Source organism: Drosophila biarmipes, unplaced genomic scaffold (genome assembly GCF_025231255.1).
Source record: "Drosophila biarmipes strain raj3 unplaced genomic scaffold, RU_DBia_V1.1 ptg000015l, whole genome shotgun sequence".
NCBI classification, from domain to species: domain Eukaryota; kingdom Metazoa; phylum Arthropoda; class Insecta; order Diptera; family Drosophilidae; genus Drosophila; species Drosophila biarmipes.
Window position 1 is genome coordinate 1,958,539 of NW_026114533.1, and position 19,653 is coordinate 1,978,191.

The 19,653-nt window shown below is 48.5% G+C and overlaps 1 pseudogene; it reads left to right on the top strand.

The window, feature by feature from the left end:
* LOC122817912 (prominin-like protein) overlaps positions 1-18,284 on the top strand; it is a 41,667-nt pseudogene extending 23,383 nt beyond the window's left edge.
* The last annotated feature ends 1,369 nt before the right edge of the window (positions 18,285-19,653 follow it).

The following is a 19,653-nucleotide window of genomic DNA, read 5'->3' on the forward strand; positions in this document are numbered from 1 at the left end:
GCGTTAGAGAGGGCGCTGTGCAAGAAAATTAAGAAGCCCTACAATCTAGATAATAGTTTCTGGGATCACAGCGTTCATATGGACGAACTGTTGGCTTTTGGCTTTTACACACTTATGTAACAGTATGTAGCAGGTAGAAGGAAGCGTTTGCGACTCCATAAAGTATATATATTCTTGATAAGGATCACTAGCCGAGTATGTTGTCTACTGCTCTTCAGAGTCACCAGAAAATGCTGTCCATCTGCTCCGAATCGACAGAAGTACCCGTTCATGCCACCCCCAATACTGAGCCCAGTATTCAAAGCATTCGACCTTCATGATGATCATGTCGTGCTTGCTAATCCCCACTCCATTTTCTCGAAAAGAGAAATGCCACTCAATGTGCCGACGAGTAATTTCAGCTACTGTTTCTTCAACTTCAATATATGTTTTATAGCAAGTATGTCTTCTGAATTTGGATGACTTTATCTCAATCGCACCTGTGTAAAACATGGAGTCCTGAAAAGCATTCTTAAGTCTGTCTTGAACTCTAATAATCCCCTGATCGTCGAGAAATGCTGATAGCTGATGAACCATCCGCGCCAGTGCAAACAATGTATTTTCCTCTTTTGTTACGAGTATTGTAAACTAAATGACGTAGGCTGTAATGAATAAAAATGTATTATAGGAGGAATATGATTTGATAAACGTTTCTGACCTTTGAGACAATATTTAATTTAAATTCAGCCAATATGGTTTGTTCCACCAAAGCGTGTGATGCTTCAGCTGGAAAGGGGTGAGGGAGAGTGTAGCACAATCTTCCGGTGTTTTTTGAGTAAGAAAATGTCTTCACTGCTAGATGTGCTAACAGCTATGACTCAACTGCGGGCGGCTAGGAAGTTAGCCTGCACGGAACATAAAGTATATATATTCTTGATCAGAGTCACTAGACAAGTCGAAATAGGCATGTCCGTCTGTCTGTCCGTTTCTACGCAAACAAGTCTCTCAGTTTTAAAACTATCAGGCTGAAACATTTCCAAAAGTCTTCTTTCAATGGCAGGTAGTATATAAGTCGGAAACAGCCGGATCGGACAACTATATCTTATAGCTCCCATAGGAACTATGGGGGAAAAAAATTAAAAAAAATTATATCTTCGGTGTTTGTTAACAAATAACCTTCCAAGCTTGGAAATAACATTTTTTAATTAGTTCCGAATTTTGTATTACATTTTATCAAAATCGGACGACTATACCATATAGCTGCCATAGAATCGATCGGAAAACTAGTCGGAAAATATGAAAAAAAAATATATATCTTTCGTGTTTTTTCACGTGTTGGAACCTTAGCCCGAAAATATTTGTGTGTTGCATTTATTTATGCGTTAGTACTTAAATGCTATCAAATAGTTTTTTTGTTCACTTCTCGAGCGAGTGTTGTCGCACATCCTGTATATTGCTGACGGTTCAATCCTAGTAGTATGTTATGTAAGGCGATGTTTCCCTCCACTGCTTTCTAGCTCTTTTTTTCTGCTTTAGATCAAAGTACTCCTAAATAGTGCTGGCATTCTGTTGACTAAATGTGCTGACTGATGTGAGTTTGTTGAAAATGGGCTTCCTTCTAGCTGTTACATACTTTCCGATGAATCCAGTATACCCTTTTACTCTACGAGTAACGGGTATAAAAATTACTATGCAAACTCTTATACAAAGAGAAAATACACTGATTCAGTTGTTAAGCAATCTAAAAAATCTATGGTATTTTTGCAAATCTCAATGTTGAATGCCAGGGAATTCGGCAATATCTGTAAAAGACCAATTCCTTTAGGTAAATCATATCGATGCCATCTTGTTGTCATAAACGTAGTTTACAAACAAATACAACTTTCTCCGCAGAACAATTTATTGTTTCTCTAAATAGCTTAATGAAGCACACTTAATGGGGTCGGATAAGTTTCCTTCTACCTGTTACATACTTTCCGATGAATCCAGTATACCCTTTTACTCTACGAGTAAAGGGTATAAAAATTACTATGCAAACTCTTATACAAAGAGAAAATACACTGTGTAACGAACTGATTTCTTTGTTTTCTGCTCGCTACGGTATTTGTGCGGCTAGCTCAGTAGATTGTGTGTGTTCGTCCCACCAAATTTATATAAACGTGACCGCCCAGTAGTTCAGTGAAAAAGCACAGAATTCTCGGGTTCGGAATGGGTTTATTGCGGGTATAACTGCAGTCAGCTTTATAATTTGCTTGTCTCGCTGTCTCAGACGGTGTGGGTTGTTTTGTCGCTCTTTGAAGATCCTTGACCGCTGCTTGCTCCTGAAGCGATTGGCTCGGTGACTGCTCGGCCACGATTCAGACTCGCTATAGGGTCAGCCGTGCGGGCTTAGGGAGGCGTCACCGTTCTCAGACTAGGGTGAACAGACTGACGAGCTCTCCAGGATCACTCCTCTCGATACCCGACCGCCTGTCCCTTGCTCTGTCCCGGATGGTCCCACGGGCTTCCGCTCAGTTCAGACAGTCAAGGCGGAACGCCAGGAAGCGGGGTTCTGTTGCGCCGCTCTGGGACTTCTCTCCCTTCTGGCTCGCTACTCTCGGGGTTCTTTCGCGCCGCTCCGGGACTTCTCTCCCTTCTGGCTGATCGCGCCAGGACCTGCTCAACTCCACTTGGCGCACTGGGCTCACGCCGGGATACGTCCGCGTAGTGCTTGGGCGAGGTACACTGGGGCTCGACAGGCTTACCCCCAAGCTCACGATTTCAAATCGCCAGCTTTCACTGTTATAAGTCTAGTAGACCCTCCAGGCGTAACGCCAGGACTTCGTTGGCAGGAAAGAACAGAACTTAGCCGTGTGGTGCCTCCTTAGACCTCAGCCACCTGTGTCTCAGCTCGGAGATTCCTAGTAATCCTAATCCCCAACGTCTCGACGTGAAAATCTTGCTCCTTGTAGGCTCCCACGACGCTGCTTCCGACGACTTGCCCTGGTGTGGCTCCCTCGTAGTTTGCTTGGTTGGTGTTCATTCGACTGCTTGTCTTAACTCTTGATGATCGTACTCGACTAATGCTCTCGACTGACTACTCGCTCTTGACTGACTGCTCTCGACTAAATGGTCTCGACTGAATGCCCTGCGGGTTTATATAGGGCCTCTGGGAACCGTTATTTCCCTTTTGCACACTGCCCGCCGAAACTCTCCACACCGGGTCCAAAGTCCATGGCTCCTGTTCGACCCTCTTGTCCTTGACACACTGCTTCCCGTCGTTGTCCAGCCTGTTGCTGCCGTCCCGCTGATCCCGGAGACGCATGTGATGTGGCTGCCGAGATGTGGCACCTTCTTTCTCGGTCCAAAGTTCACGGCCGCGTCCAAAGTCCGGCGGCGTCCCGTTACTCCTTTTTGCACACGGCACTCTTGCTCCGCCCGCCAAGTCTCCGCTCTCTTCTTCTCCATTGTTGTTCTCCAAACTCTCTTGGTCTTCGAACTCTCTTGCTCTCCAAACTCTCTCGCTCACCAAATTCCTTCGTCTCCAAACCCACTTCCTCTCCAAACTTACTTCCTCTCCAAACTCTCACGTTCTCCGTCCTCGATCTCCAAACACTCTCGTTTTCCGTCCTCGATCTCCAAACTCTCTTCCTTCTCCCATCGCTCTTAGCCGCGCCGCCCCTACGCAAATTCGCCGCGCTCCCACTCTCCGGCGTTCCCTTGTATATCCTAGCCATTGAGTCAGGGCGCATCTCGTTCCGGTTCCCTCGGTGCTCCCTCGTCGCTCCCTCGACGTTCCCTCGAGGCTTTCAATCTTGTTTCGTTTCCACAGCGCCGGTCGTCCTCCGCATATCAATTTCAAATCTCCCGCTCGGAGCTGATCACCGGATCGGGCTTTCCTCGCCTCGAGATCCGCCGCGAGATTCGGGTAGGCCGTGTGGTTGACCATCCTTGCCCCGGGCAAGACCTCTCGGCCGGATGGCGGGCAGCCATCGCTTTCCGTGCGTCGCTCTTTGTTACTCGGGTGCTCATGGTGGTGTTCTCGCTAAATGACCGTCTGCCGCCGGCCGTTCCTTCCTCGACACCTCGGTTCTAAGCTTTTCTCTTTGCTCGGTACAGCTCTCTGATCTGTGCCGTCTTCCCCCTTCCTTCGGCGGACTATCGCTGGACATTTTCCTTTCAGTCATCTCCGAGCGTTTGGACGTTCCGGTCTGATGGTTGTGTCTTTTCCGTCCTCCGGTTGATATTTTTTTTTTTTTGCTTTCCTTCGAGATATCCTTGTATTCCTGAGCATCCTTGGAATTATCCTCGGGCTCTTTTCTTTGTATTCTTTGGCCATCCTTAGAGCTATCCCTGGACCCTTTTCCTCGCGTCCTTCCGGTATCCTTGGAGCTATCCTCGGACCTTTTTCCTCGTGTCCCTTGGGTATCCTTGGAGCTATCTTTGGACCCTTTTCCTCGTGTCCTTTGGGTATCCTTGGAGCTATCCCTTGACCCTTTTCCTCGTGTCCTTTGGGTATCCTTGGAGCTATCCCTGGTCCCTTTTCCTCGTGTCCTTTGGGTATCCATTGAGCTATCCTTGGACCCTTTTCCTCGTGTCCTTTGGGTATCCTTGGAGCTATCCTTGGACCCTTTTCCTCGTGTCCTTTGGGTATCCTTGGAGCTATCCTTGCACCCTTTTCCTCGTGTCCTTTGGGTATCCTTGGGGCTATCCTTGGACCCTTTTGTCTACCGTAACTGCTTGTGGCTGCTCGTATGTGTTCTGTGTTTGTTGTTGTTTCAGCTCGCTCACGTCGATGGTCCTCTCTTTTTTTGTGTTCACGTGCCGTATTTTGCAGATTACTGGTGACGCAAAATCCGTGACCTGGTAAGGTCCGTCGTATCTTGGGGCCAACTTTGCTGCAACCCCTCGGCCGCCTTCCACAAATGATGTTCCTTGGCCCACACGACGTCTCCCACCGCTGGTGTCCATTGTCTCCTCCTTAGGTTGTAATGCCTAGCCTGATCCTGGGAGGCTCTCTCCAAATTCCGCCTTACAATCTCGAATATTTCCCCGAGTTTGTTTGCCTTCTCCCCTGGGGTCTCAGTGGGTCGTCCTGTTCCCAAGGTCTCTCTGTCGTATAGGGCGCTCGGTAGTCTCGGTTCTCTGCCCTGAGTAATAAACGCCGGCGTGTATCCTGTGGATTCCGAAACACTCGTATTTACTGCCAGCATGATCTCAGGCCATTTCTCGTCCCAGTTTTTCTGATCCTGCCCTGTTAATTGCGCTATCATCGCCTTCACGGTCCTGTTTGCTCTTTCTGTCGGGTTCTCTTGCGGGGTATATGGAGCCGTGAACTGTTGCTTGGCTCCCATCTCGGCCAGAAAACTCTTGAAGATTTTGCTGTTGAACTGTACTCCGTTGTCCGTTAGGACTATCTTCGGACCCCAAGCCTTGCAATGATGCGCTCCCTGAACTCTTTCTTTGGGGACTCGGCCGTCCTTCCTGAAGGGCTCTCGATGCCGTTGAGCTACTTCAGCGCCATGTGGTCGGTTACCACCTTGAAGTGGTACCCTTCCAAATACGGCTTCAGTTTCCGGATCGCCCAGACTATTGCCAATCACTCCTTCTCGGTCGTGGAGTAGTTTTTTTTAGCCCCGTTAAGCGTTCGGCTTGAGTAAGAGATCTCCTTTTCGCCACGTTCGGTTTCCTGGGTAAAAATGGCTCCAATACCGTAATCACTTGCGTCCGTTTGCAGAACAAATGGTTTTTCAAAATTCGGGCACGCCAGTATAGGGTCTGCCATCAGCCTTGCCTTTATCTCTTCGAATGCCGACTGATGTTCCTGTGTCCACACCCACTTGTTGCCCTTGCGCAGCAGATCGTTGAGCGGTTTGACTATTTTTGCGAAGTCAGGTACAAATCGCCGATACCATGATGCTACTCCCAGGTACTGTCGGAGCTCTCTAACTGTTGACGGCGGCTCTAATTCGGCGATGCCTGCTACCTTTTCCGGATCTATGCCTATCCCGTCGCTCGTCACTCTATGACCCAAATACAACAGCTCCTTCTTGAAAAATTGGCATTTTTCCGGTTTTAATCTCAGATTAGCGTCTTTCAGTCGCCGGAATACCTCTTTCAAGTTTGCCTTGTGCTCTTCTAGTGTGCGTCCGATCACTATGATATCGTCCTGGTACGCAAATGCGTGCGGCGACATCTCGGGACCAATTACCCGGTCTAACACCCGCTGGAAGGTCGCAGATGCCGAATGGAGTCCAAACAGCATTACTCTCCACTGGAATAAGCCCTTTCCCGGCACTTTAAATGCAGTGTACTGCCGGCTGCTTCCTTTCAGCGGGATTTGCCACTAGCCATCCTTCAAGTCCAAGCTGCTTATGTACCATGCACCTCTCAGCTAGTCGAGGATATAATTTATTCGAGGCATCGGGTAGGCATCCTTAATTGATTTGGCGTTGATCTGTCTGAATTCGACTTGCCCGTCTTCTTCCTAACCATCACGATGGGAGAGCTGTATGGGCTGGTTGAGTGCTCTATGCATCCCATTTGGAGTAGCTCGTCCAACTTCGCATTGATCTCCCCTTGAACTTTCGGATTCTTCGGGTAGTATCGCTGTTTTATTGGTTTGTCGTCCTTCATCGTTATTTGATTCTCTGCCATGTTCGACGTTCCTGTCATGGTTTTGAAACTGGCTAGCTCCGCCTCCAGAAACTTCGCTGTGTCGTCATACTCTGCTTCTTGTTGTACGACTGCTACCGATAGCCTCTCCTCGAGCCACCCATTGTGGCGGTTCCTGGCCGGTATTCTCATCTCGTGTCCAGCGCACCTTATCTCGGTTCCGACTTGAGTTAGAAAGTTCCATCCTAACACCAATGAATCCACTACCCCTGGTAGTATCAACAGGTTCATGGTTAGTCGCTTGTTCCCGAATGCGATCTCCACCTCCAGCTGTTCATCGATTCCGCCGCACCTTTCGTCTGCCAACCTAACTTGCCAGGTTGTCCGCAGTTCCTTGCTTATAAAGCTCGCTGTTGCCTCGGTGTCGACCGTGGTACGTGCCTCCCCCAATTGTCACCACTGCGGACAACTGCTGCTCCTCCTCGATTAGCTTGCCCGTTAGTTTGGAGAGGTATCATCTTGCGACCCCCGCTCGCCTCTCTGCGGCTGAGGTCGCTGGGCATTTCCCGCCTGCTGGCAGCACTCGACGCTCCTGACACATACTCTCCCGCCTACCCAGAAGAACAACAGGCGTTGGAGTCGACATCCTCGTGCCCAGGGCCCGTGGCCGCCGCACCTTCGGCAGGCCTCATAGGGTTCTACAATGTGTGTCGTTCCCCGCGGCCTCTGTGTTGTGTTTGGCGGTTTCCACACCGTGTTCGCTGGTTGTATCTGTTGCTGCTGTGGTGGCGTCCATTGGCCTTCTCGTGGTGCTCCTGTTGCCTGCTGTCGTGGGACTCGTTGCGGCGGTTAAAAATATGTAATTTCTTCGTGTCTCCTGGCTATCTGTCTCCTCGCATCTTCTGCACGTGACCTGCGTTGGTGGTGACGACTTTGCCTTTGAGAACTTGTTTTCTTGGGCGAACGCTTCCCGCTCCTTTTCCAGTTCTTCGTATTTATCGGCTAATAGCATCAACGTGTCCAGGTCCGGCACTTTGTACGCCCTTAGGAAGATCCTTAGGCTTGGGGTGCAGTTCTCTTTTATGATCTTTAAGGTGTCTCTCGCAGAATAGTTTAGTGGCCTCGACATCGTCTGCATCTCGATCATATAGTCTTTAAATGACTCACTGAAACCCTTCTTTCGTTGCCTGACCTGATCCGACAGCCTTGTAAAGAAATCTCTCGGCAGAAAGTAAAGATGGAAGCTCTCAATGAACTCCGCCCAGGTTTTCCATTGTTTATTGTTGGCGATAAACCACTTCAACGCCCTTCCTTTCAGCAACTCCGGCATTGCTCGGGGGATCATGTCTAGGTCTAAGCCGTAGGTGTTGGCGGACCATTCAACTTGTTCCAGGAACTCGAACGGTTTCTCCGCCCCTGAATGACCACTCGCGGACTTGTTTAGCGACCCTTGCATAATCTACCTGGCTGTGTCTAGAGTTCAGCACCGTTGTCTTCCTGTCCTGGCTTGAGTCCCTCCTGCGAGCCTCCCGTTGCAAGTTGTCGACGCTCAAGCCCTAAGGGCTCTCTAGGATACTATCCTATTGGAATTTCGCAGCCTTTCTGCGATGCGCAGTTTTCTAAGAACTATCGTGGCCATGTGACTTCTGATTCAAGCATAATTTCCACCAGGTTACAAACGGCTGGCGTCTTCCCAACCCTTATGCTCAGATCTCGACGTTCATTTTCAAATCTCGGACAGACAAATAATACGTGCTCTGCGTCTTCATTATCCGACTCGCAGAGTGGGCAGTGTGGATAACGTTCATTCTTAAACCTATTCAAGTAGTAGTTAAAACATCCATGTCCTGTCAGCAGTTGCGTTATGTAAAAGTCCACATGTCCATGCTTCCTTCCCAGCCATCTCTGCAGTTCTGGGATAAGCTTATGCGTCCATCGTCCTTTGCTTCTATTTGCCCCCTCTCGTGCCACTTTGCAATGGTGAGTTGTCTGCACCTTTTTCGTAGGGATTCGACAGTTTCGACCCCTGTGCTACCTGCGCAGATACCCGCTGACTCCACTGCTAGCAGGTCCATCGGTATTACTCCTGAAACAATTAGTGCCGCGTCATGGGAGACCGTGCGGAACGCACAGCAAACCCTCAGGGCACACAGTCTCTGTACGGAATCACCCTCCTGCAGAAAACTCCCATTTTTTGTGGCTCGGGCCCATATGGGAGCAGCGTACATCAGCGTCGATGTGACAACGGTAACCAGTAATCAACGTCCTGGTTGCCTCGGTCCACGAGTGTTCGCCATAATACGCGAAATTGCTGCCGCGGTTCTGCCTGCCTTGCCACTAGCGTACGCTAGATGCTCTTTGAAAGAAAGCCGGTGGTCGATCATGACCCCCAAGTATTTTAAGCTTGGGCGAGATTTTATGGTGGCTTCTCCAATTTTAATAGTGACCGTTTCCACTTTCTGCCTGCTACTTATCAGGACTGCTTCGGTCTTATGAGCTGTCAAGGCGAGACCCTTAGAGTCGAGCCATGCGCTTGCTCGTTTCCCAGCTTCATTGCAGATTCTCTCCGCGTCTGAGAGTTTCTTGGCCGTAACTACTATGGCTACGTCATCCGCGAAACCAATGAGTCGTGCCCCTTCGGGCATTGTAATCCTAAGGATCTCGTCGTACAGGACATTCCACAACAAAGGGCCTAGGACTGATCCTTGGGGGACTCCCCCGGTGACCCTGTGAGTCGATTGCCCAGATTCTGTTTCGTACAGGAGCAGGCGGCCTATGAAGTAGCTCGCTATTACTCGCTGTATGTACACTGGGACATTAAGTTTGCTTAGTGCATTTAGTGTGTGATGCCAGCTAGCGGAGTTGAATGCGTTTTTAACATCCAATGTTGCCGCTATGCAATATTGCTTAGTGCCGTACAACCACCTTTTTTTCTCAATGGCTTTGTCTGCGATCTCACACAGTTTACCAACGGCATCGATTGGAGATAGTCCCTTTCGAAAACCATACTGCATCTCAGAGAGGCCGTTGGTTCCGACAAGGGCACCTTCTAGCCGACAGCCTTGTAAAGAAATCTCTCGGCAGAAAGTAAAGATGGAAGCTTTCAATGAACTCCGCCCAGGTTTTCCATTGTTTATTGTTGGCGATAAACCACTTCAACGCCCTTCCTTTCAGCAACTCCGGCATTTCTCGGGGGATCATGTCTAGGTCTAAGCCGTAGGTGTTGGCGGACCATTCAACTTGTTCCAGGAACTCGAACGGTTTCTCCGCCCCGTCAAACCTGAATGACCACTCGCGGACTTGTTTAGCGACCCTTTCATAATCCTGGCTTGAGTCCCTCCTGTGAGCCTCCCGTTGCAAGTTGTCGACGCTCAAGCTTGCTACTAGGTTATCCCCTTCAGCGTTAGTTAGCGTGATACTCGGGCCGGTTCTGTCGCAATACATGGCTTCCAACTCAGCCCAGATGTCAGCAAGTTGTGGGTCGTTCTCTGTCTCGGAGTAATACTCCGACAATGTCCTCCTCACGTCCTCTAATCTGCCGTCCAGGGTTTTTTTTTTTTGTTAGTGGTGGTTTAAAGCATCGAAAGCCAACTCGGAGCTGTGCTAGCTTACCGAAGTCTAGGACTCTAACCCAGTAAAAACTCCACCCCCTCCCCGCTTCCCCGGCGGTACTGCCGTTAGGTATTACTTCGCCGGGGGGGGGGGGGGGAATGCCCTAAGGGCTCTCTAGGATACTATCCTATTGGAATTTCGCAGCCTTTCTGCGATGCGCAGTTTTCTAAGAACTATCGTGGCCATGTGACTTCTGATTCAAGCATAATTTCCACCAGGTTACAAACGGCTGGCGTCTTCCCAACCCTTATGCTCAGATCTCGACGTTCATTTTCAAATCTCGGACAGACAAATAATACGTGCTCTGCGTCTTCATTATCCGACTCGCAGAGTGGGCAGTGTGGATAACGTTCATTCTTAAACCTATTCAAGTAGTAGTTAAAACATCCATGTCCTGTCAGCAGTTGCGTTATGTAAAAGTCCACATGTCCATGCTTCCTTCCCAGCCATCTCTGCAGTTCTGGGATAAGCTTATGCGTCCATCGTCCTTTGCTTCTATTTGCCCCCTCTCGTGCCACTTTGCAATGGTGAGTTGTCTGCACCTTTTTCGTAGGGATTCGACAGTTTCGACCCCTGTGCTACCTGCGCAGATACCCGCTGACTCCACTGCTAGCAGGTCCATCGGTATTACTCCTGAAACAATTAGTGCCGCGTCATGGGAGACCGTGCGGAACGCACAGCAAACCCTCAGGGCACACAGTCTCTGTACGGAATCACCCTCCTGCAGAAAACTCCCATTTTTTGTGGCTCGGGCCCATATGGGAGCAGCGTACATCAGCGTCGATGTGACAACGGTAACCAGTAATCAACGTCCTGGTTGCCTCGGTCCACGAGTGTTCGCCATAATACGCGAAATTGCTGCCGCGGTTCTGCCTGCCTTGCCACTAGCGTACGCTAGATGCTCTTTGAAAGAAAGCCGGTGGTCGATCATGACCCCCAAGTATTTTAAGCTTGGGCGAGATTTTATGGTGGCTTCTCCAATTTTAATAGTGACCGTTTCCACTTTCTGCCTGCTACTTATCAGGACTGCTTCGGTCTTATGAGCTGTCAAGGCGAGACCCTTAGAGTCGAGCCATGCGCTTGCTCGTTTCCCAGCTTCATTGCAGATTCTCTCCGCGTCTGAGAGTTTCTTGGCCGTAACTACTATGGCTACGTCATCCGCGAAACCAATGAGTCGTGCCCCTTCGGGCATTGTAATCCTAAGGATCTCGTCGTACAGGACATTCCACAACAAAGGGCCTAGGACTGATCCTTGGGGGACTCCCCCGGTGACCCTGTGAGTCGATTGCCCAGATTCTGTTTCGTACAGGAGCAGGCGGCCTATGAAGTAGCTCGCTATTACTCGCTGTATGTACACTGGGACATTAAGTTTGCTTAGTGCATTTAGTGTGTGATGCCAGCTAGCGGAGTTGAATGCGTTTTTAACATCCAATGTTGCCGCTATGCAATATTGCTTAGTGCCGTACAACCACCTTTTTTTCTCAATGGCTTTGTCTGCGATCTCACACAGTTTACCAACGGCATCGATTGGAGATAGTCCCTTTCGAAAACCATACTGCATCTCAGAGAGGCCGTTGGTTCCGACAAGGGCACCTTCTAGCCGACAGCCTTGTAAAGAAATCTCTCGGCAGAAAGTAAAGGTGGAAGCTTTCAATGAACTCCGCCCAGGTTTTCCATTGTTTATTGTTGGCGATAAACCACTTCAACGCCCTTCCTTTCAGCAACTCCGGCATTTCTCGGGGGATCATGTCTAGGTCTAAGCCGTAGGTGTTGGCGGACCATTCAACTTGTTCCAGGAACTCGAACGGTTTCTCCGCCCCTGAATGACCACTCGCGGACTTGTTTAGCGACCCTTGCATAATCTACCTGGCTGTGTCTAGAGTTCAGCACCGTTGTCTTCCTGTCCTGGCTTGAGTCCCTCCTGCGAGCCTCCCGTTGCAAGTTGTCGACGCTCAAGCCCTAAGGGCTCTCTAGGATACTATCCTATTGGAATTTCGCAGCCTTTCTGCGATGCGCAGTTTTTTAAGAACTATTGTGGCCATGTTACTTCTGATTCAAGCATAATTTCCACCAGGTTACAAACGGCTGGCGTCTTGCCAACCCTTATGCTCAGATCTCGACGTTCATTTTCAAATCTCGGACAAACAAATAATACGTGCTCTGCGTCTTCATTATCCGACTCGCAGAGTGGGCAGTGTGGATAACGTTCATGCTTAAACCTATTCAATTAGTAGTTAAAACATCCATGTCCTGCCAGCAGTTGCGTTAAGTAAAAGTCCACATGTCCATGCTTCCTTCCCAGCCATCTCTGCAGTTCTGGGATAAGCTTATGCGTCCATCGTCCTTTGCTGCTATTTGCCCCCCTCTCGTGCCACTTTGCAAAGGTGAGTTATCTGCACCTTTTTCGTAGGGATTCGACAGTTTCGACCCCTGTGCTACCTGCACAAATACCCGCTGACTCCACTGCTAGCAGGTCCATCGGTATTACTCCTGAAACAATTAGTGCCGCGTCATGGGAGACCGTGCGGAACGCACAGCAAACCCTCAGGGCACACAGTCTCTGTACGGAATCACCCTCCTGCAGAAAACTCCCATTTTTTGTGGCTCGGGCTCTACGTCCTGGTTGCCTCGGTCCACGAGTGTTCGCCATAATTCGCGAAATTGCTGCCGCTGTTCTGCCTGCCTTGCCACTAGCGTACGCTAGATGCTCTTTGAAAGAAAGCCGGTGGTCGATCATGACCCCCAAGTATTTTAAGGCAGGCCGTTGGTTCCGACAAGGGCACCTTCTAGACGGGAGTGGATTATTCTTTCAAGAATTTTGGCCACCGTATCCAGCATACAGAGTGGCCTATACGAGGAAGGCTCCTCCGCTGGCTTGTTCCCCTTTGGTATGAGTACCAACCGCTGAGTTTTCCAGCGACTCGGGAGCACACCTTCTGTTAGGCATGCATTATACATGTCAACATACTGTTTGATGTTTGCTTTTATGGCTATTTTTAATACTTTATTCGGGATTCCATCAGGTCCCGGTGCCTTATCGTCCTTTATTGTCTTCAGAACCTCAAGGACTTCCTCAGGGCTTGTGAGCTTAATGCTTCTCGTGTCTACGATCTGTGCTATACGCGCCATACCCTCTTGCTCAGGGAATAGTGTTTCTACTACCCTTTTTAGGAAGACTGGGCATAATCTGCGATGCGGTTTGCCCTCTCGTCTGCTGATCCGTTTGTAGAGAGGTCCTCGAACAACATCTGCACCATCTCCACGTCTAGCGTTTCTACTTTGTACCCTACCACGGTCTTTGGAACGCGTGGTGGGCCATTTTTTGTCTTAATCGTGCAAATTATTGCCGCATGATCACTATCCATATAGGCGTCACTAACCTCCCAGCTGGAGCACGAAGCCAGTCCAGAAAAAGTCGGTTTTCTTCCAGAGTTCAGCAGTACTAGCTCAAGTGCGGCGAAGCTCTCCAGTAGCGCCCTTCCCCTCGCATTTGTTCGGGGGGAGCCCCACTCCGTAGCCCAGGCGTTGAAGTCCCCGGCAATTACGGAAGGGCGATTTTCCCGGGCGTCTTCTGCAATCTCTTCGAGCACATTTATTGCCTGGGGGAGGCTAAGGCTTGGCGGCAGATAGCAGCTATAGAAAGCTATATCATTCACATGGGCCCTGGCGAAGCAATTTCCGCTTTTTTTCCTGCTAATCTGGCGCCTTGGGTTTCCGCAGCTCCATATTCCCGATTTTTTGCTACTATTTGCTAGTAATTCACCGGAGTTTTTATTTCTATAATGCTCGCTTATGAGTGCCATGCCTACGTTTTGCTCTATGACATTTTGCTCCAGCAACGATTGGGCAACCTCGCAGTGGTTTAGATTGATCTGAAGAATCTTCATTAGCCCCTTAGTCCTTGCAAAGCCCTCCTGAAGTACGGACATTTTCCCCTCATTGTTGGGTGGTCACAGTCCTTCTCCTTTTTGCGCTTGCAGAGCATACAGCAGGCCTTTGCTTTGCAGCCTCTGGCTTGGTGCTTCTTCGCGCCGCAGTTCTAGCAGCATTTAGAGCAGTCCTCCTGGGATCTGCAGTTCCCTGCTATATGGTTGATTTCCATACACTTAAAACACCTTTTGGGTGTTATCTTTGACCGGATTCTGCACCAGGTCCATCCCAACCTGAGTTTTCCCTTTTCCATGAGACGCCTCCCTATGTCGGGCATAACTCTTAGTGTGGCGGTTTGGGTGCCCCCGTACGCCGCCCGTAGTCCTACCACCGCAGATTCTGGCAGTTCCACATCAAACTGTGACTTAACCGCACATATGACATCCGTTTTGTCCGTGGTCTCGTCGATGTCCTTCACCTCGATCAGCGTTGTCTCAGTCAGCGCTCTGACGTCAACATTGCTGCCCAGGACCGCTTTCATTTTGCTCTGAAGCTCTGCGGTTTTTGGGTTAGAGACCTTGCTTAGGAGGATTAGCAGTTCCCCCTTTGCTATTCGCCTGACGGCCTGTAGAGCTTGATCTAGGTCTTCCAGCTGGGGATCTGCCTTTACCTTTTTAAGGATGTCCGCGTAGGACCCTCCATTAGATGTTGCGATAACTATCGCATCATTTCGTGGCGGACGTACCTTGGGCTTCCTCGCCTTCGGCTCTACTTTTTTTCACTCCTGTGGGGGCTTTTGGGGCTTACTGGTGCTCTCGGTCCCAGCATGTTTGCCCCTATTTCCCCCTTGGCTAGCTTCGCTTACCGGCGCCTTATGCATCGCCTTTTTTGCTGGCATGGCTAGCGTTTTCCCAGTTTCATGTCCCCTGGGTCGCTTGCTATTGCCGCTCGCTCTTTCCTGTTCTTCAAGTATGCCTTGCACAGCCGACAGAACTTCTCTCTGTAGATAGTCAATTTTATCGACAATGTCCCGCATAGGGTTTGTGATGGAGCGCTTTCCGTCCATTAGCTTCATTAGCTCCCTGGCCTTCGAGCTGTTTCAGCACATCCCCTTGCTCTTCATCAGCAGCTTTTGGACTGCCTTTCTCTACTACTGGGGCGTGCCAGGCTGCTTGCCGATGCTCTCCGCCCTTTTTTCTGGTGATCTCGCCATTACGTTGCTTTTTTGAATGGGTCAGCTCCCATGTTGGCCCAGTCGGGTAAATTGGACAGTGGCGTGTGGAATCCGTCCGCATTAGCCGGCGCCGCCAGTCCTCTGCTTGCCGGCGTACCACCGCCCACCACCAGTCCAACTCCTAGACTTGCTCCAGGGGGTTGTGCCCCCGGTCCCCTACCCACCATATCCCCGCCTGGGGAATTCACCGGTACTGCACTAAAATTTGGACCTTTACCCGCAGTGATCGGACCTTGCTCAATAATTTAATATAAAAGGAATACAACTTAGTGATAAGGCTTAGAAGTTATGTTATGTGCTTGGCCTGCACCCTGTCCGAAGCTTGCTTCGTTGGCAGGAAAGAACAGAACTTAGCCGTGTGGTGCCTCCTTAGGCCTCAGCCACCTGTGTCTCAGCTCGGAGATTCCTAGTAATCCTAATCCCCAACGTCTCGACGTAACAATCTTGCTCCTTGTAGGCTCCCACGGCGCTGCTTCCGACGACTCGCCTTGGTGTGGCTCCCTCGTAGTTTGCTTGGTTGGTGTTCGTTCAACTGCTTGTCTTAACTCTTGATGATCGTACTCGACTGATGCTCTCGACTGACTACTCTCTCTTGACTGACTGCTCTCGACTGAATGATTTCGACTGAATGCCCTGCGGGTTTATATAGGGCCTCTGGGACCTTTCGACCCGCCGAAACTCTTCACACCGGGTCCAAAGTCCATGGCACCTGTTTGACCCTTTTGTCATTGACGCACTGTTTCCCGTCGTTGTCCAGCATGATGCTGCCGTCCCGCTGATCCCGGAGACGCATGTGGCATGTTTGTGTGCCACACCGCTGCCGAGATGTGGCACCTTCTTTCTCGGTCCAAAGTTCACGGCGGCGTCCAAAGACCGGCGGCGTCCCGGTACTCCTTTTTGCACACGGCACTCCCGCTCCGCCCGCCAAGTCTCCGCTCCCTCCTTCTCCATTGTTGGTCTCCAAACTCTCTTGGTCTCCGAACCCTCTTGCTCTCCAAACTCTCTCACTCTCCAAATTCTCTTGTCTCCAAACTCTCTTCCTCTCCAAACCTTCACGTTTTCCGTCCTCGATCTCCAAACTCTCTTCCTTCTCCCATCGCTCTTAGCCGCGCCGCCACTACGCAAATTCGCCGCGTTCCTGGTGAGCGGCCGGCCATCCGCTGCTGGGATTTGTGTGGAGTTATTCAACTCCTCACAACTTCAGTTGTTAAGCAATCTAAAAAATCTATGGTATTTTTGCAAATCTCAATGTTGAATGCCAGGGAATTCCGCAATATCTGCAAAAGACCAATTCCCCTAGGTAAATCATATAGATGCCATCTTGTAATCATAAACGTAGTTTACAAACAAATACAACTTTCTTCGCAGAACAATTAATTGATTTCTCTAAATAGCTTGACACCGATTCATAACAGGCGGAATGTCGCCTTGTTATCCCCAAAGAAAGACAACTTACAAATCATTGGGTTGAGCGACATACTGGACTGCATTCCCTCCTTTTCGTTAGACCCCAGAAAGATTGCACTTTTAATTGCTCCCGACTTCACCCAAATATAACAATACATCAAAACACAAAATATAGGTCATTTTACTATTAAGCAAGTCAACCAAGTAATATTTGACGTATATACTGCATTCGAACATCGTAATTGCTGCAGTGAGATATTTCTTGTAGTATTACAAGCATTTAATCTTATCTGGCATAACGCCCTCATTTACAAAATTTGCGTGTATAAAAGCTAACTAAGTTAACGGGACAATAAGTCCGCGATCATGCATCGTATTCTTTGCTGACCCAGCATTGGACTGTTTGCATCCGCACAGACGGCCAACTCAGCATATTTGCGTAGCCGCTGTGAGAAAACCGTTTGTTAGCTTTAAGTTTATACTCCTGTATTCAGTTCTGATTTTATGAAGCGAGCGAGAGGTTTCTCCTCGTAATAAATACAATTAAACTCAACTCAACTTTGTTTCTCTGTGGCAGCTCCGCTCCACATAACAATTATTAAATATCTAAATATATTGACATATATTAATTGGCGCTCAACTAGTAGTTCTTTTCCACTTCCAAAAAGAAAAGAAAGCGGGTTTTGTGAAACGTAAAAATCCTACAAAAAGAAAAAAATAATATTACCTAAAAAATCGTAAAATCCTAAATCCTAAACTTAGGAAAGGACAACGGCGGTGGACCAGCGGCGAAAATTTTATATAGCAGGAAATTTTTAAGGAAGGAAAAACTGCAAAAATAATGTGAGTGGAATATTAAGTTACATTGATTTTATATCTGCAGTGGTCAAAAATAAAAAACAAATTACAGTTAATCGAGATAATTGAATTACTTCATTAATATTTTGCATTAGGACAACTTTTTTTCTTAACACTTACAAATAATTATTGAACCAATTTCTCATTGTGATTTTTTACGCCACTTCAGAGGGCAATACGTTTTGTTTTCTTTTGGAAAGACTGTCAGAAATCGAAATAAAGAATATCCAACTCAAATAATTTCAGCTATAAAAGTGCAAGTAAAAATTAATTTAATCATTGAATGCAACGTAAACATTTTTTGGTTTTGTTATTTCCTTCTTTGGTTGTTATTTCGCTGCCTTCGTGCAGTAATACGAAACCTGCAACAGGTTCGTTTTATCTTAGTTTATTTTTGTTCCCTTTTATTGGGTCTGCCCATGCAAACTGTTGCTCGTATGTGTCAGTCTGACCGTCTGACTACTCATAAATGACGCATTCAATTGCTATAGAAGCGGGAAATATTATTTTGGCGATTCGGAATCTGGGGGTAAGAGATATTTTAGCTTCGCTTGCAAATTTAGCAATCATAGAACGTCCCAAGGCCAAAGCCATGGACCCAGAACAGCTTAAAGCCATCATTGAAACTGCCGTCGGCAAAGCACTAGCAGAGCAGGCCACCCAGAACGAGCGTAAGGAACAAGAGCTACGGCAAATAATTGATGTGCTCTCCAGAAATAAGGGTGTATGAAGCCATACAGATTATAGATCAGGTCCGTTGTGATGAGCCTCTAGATGCCGTCAAATGTCTCCCGGAACTCTCGGGAGCCCAAGAAGCATACGTCTCTTGGAGACAAGCGGCCGTTGCTGCTTATGAAATATTCAGACGGCACAATGGCAGCTCTCGCCATTATCAGGCTGTAATAATTATAAGAAGCAAAATCAGGGGCCCCGCCGATGCGGTCCTTTCAACATTCGGCACTGTACTGAATTTTGATGCGATAATAAGTCGCCTTGATTTCACTTACAGTGACAAACGCCCGACGCACGTCATCGAACAAGAATTGGGCACCCTAAGACAAGAGGGCTTAAACTTGTTGCAGTATTATGACGAGGTCGAGAAGAAGCTTACCTTGCTGACCAATAAGGTAAATATGTCCTATGATACAGGTATGGCAAAAATCATGTGTAAAAAATTCCGTGACGATGCGTTGATAGTCTTTATATCGGGTCTCAGACGAAACCTAACAGACGTACTTTTCGCAGCAAAGCCAAAAGATTTACCGTCGGCCCTGGCTTTGGCACAAGAAGTCGAATCTAATCATGATAGATATGCCTTTGCGGATACTTTTGCTAAAAGCCAAGAGGATAAGGACCGTAGGCCGGTTGGAAAAGGGTCAGCAGGAAGGGCACCTCAGGAAGCAGACGCCGAGGTCTCAGCGGCAAAAATCCGCATTATAGTAAACAACAATATAAGGCACAGGTCCACTCAGACCAAAACGCCTATAAGCACCGCAATAGTAACGTCTTTAAGACGGAACCTATGGAGGTTGATCCCTCCCTTTCGAAAATAATTCCACCCACTCACGCGCAGGCCTCCCAAAATAGAAGACCTGCTTCATCCGAGCAGCAGAGGCTTCATCATACCACGCAAAGTGTAGAAAGTGGCTCACAGTCCTATGACCGCACAGCCGCCAGCGCGGCGCGAGCGATCGACGATGACGTCAGTTGCGATTACGATTCCGACGCCATCAATTTTTTAGGGGAAAAGATAGAGATGAAGTTCCTCATCGACACCGGGGCGTCCAAACACTTTATCCGGCCCCACAAGGTGTTAAGAGGTGTCCGCCCAGTGGATTCACCGTTTTCAATCCACTCAATTCATGGCGGGACTATGATAACAAAAAATGCTTCGTCTCAATATTTAACATAAAGGCCACGTTCTTTATACTACCAGACTTGTCGTCCTTTGATGGGATAATCGGCCACGACCTGTTAAAACAGGCAGGGGCATGAGGGGTTGAGAATATTTCGTTCCAAAAATGCCCTGATGTCAACTTCACTAACGTGGATTGCTCAGATGCACCGCCCTTCGTAAAAAATGCGTTCTTGGAAATGCT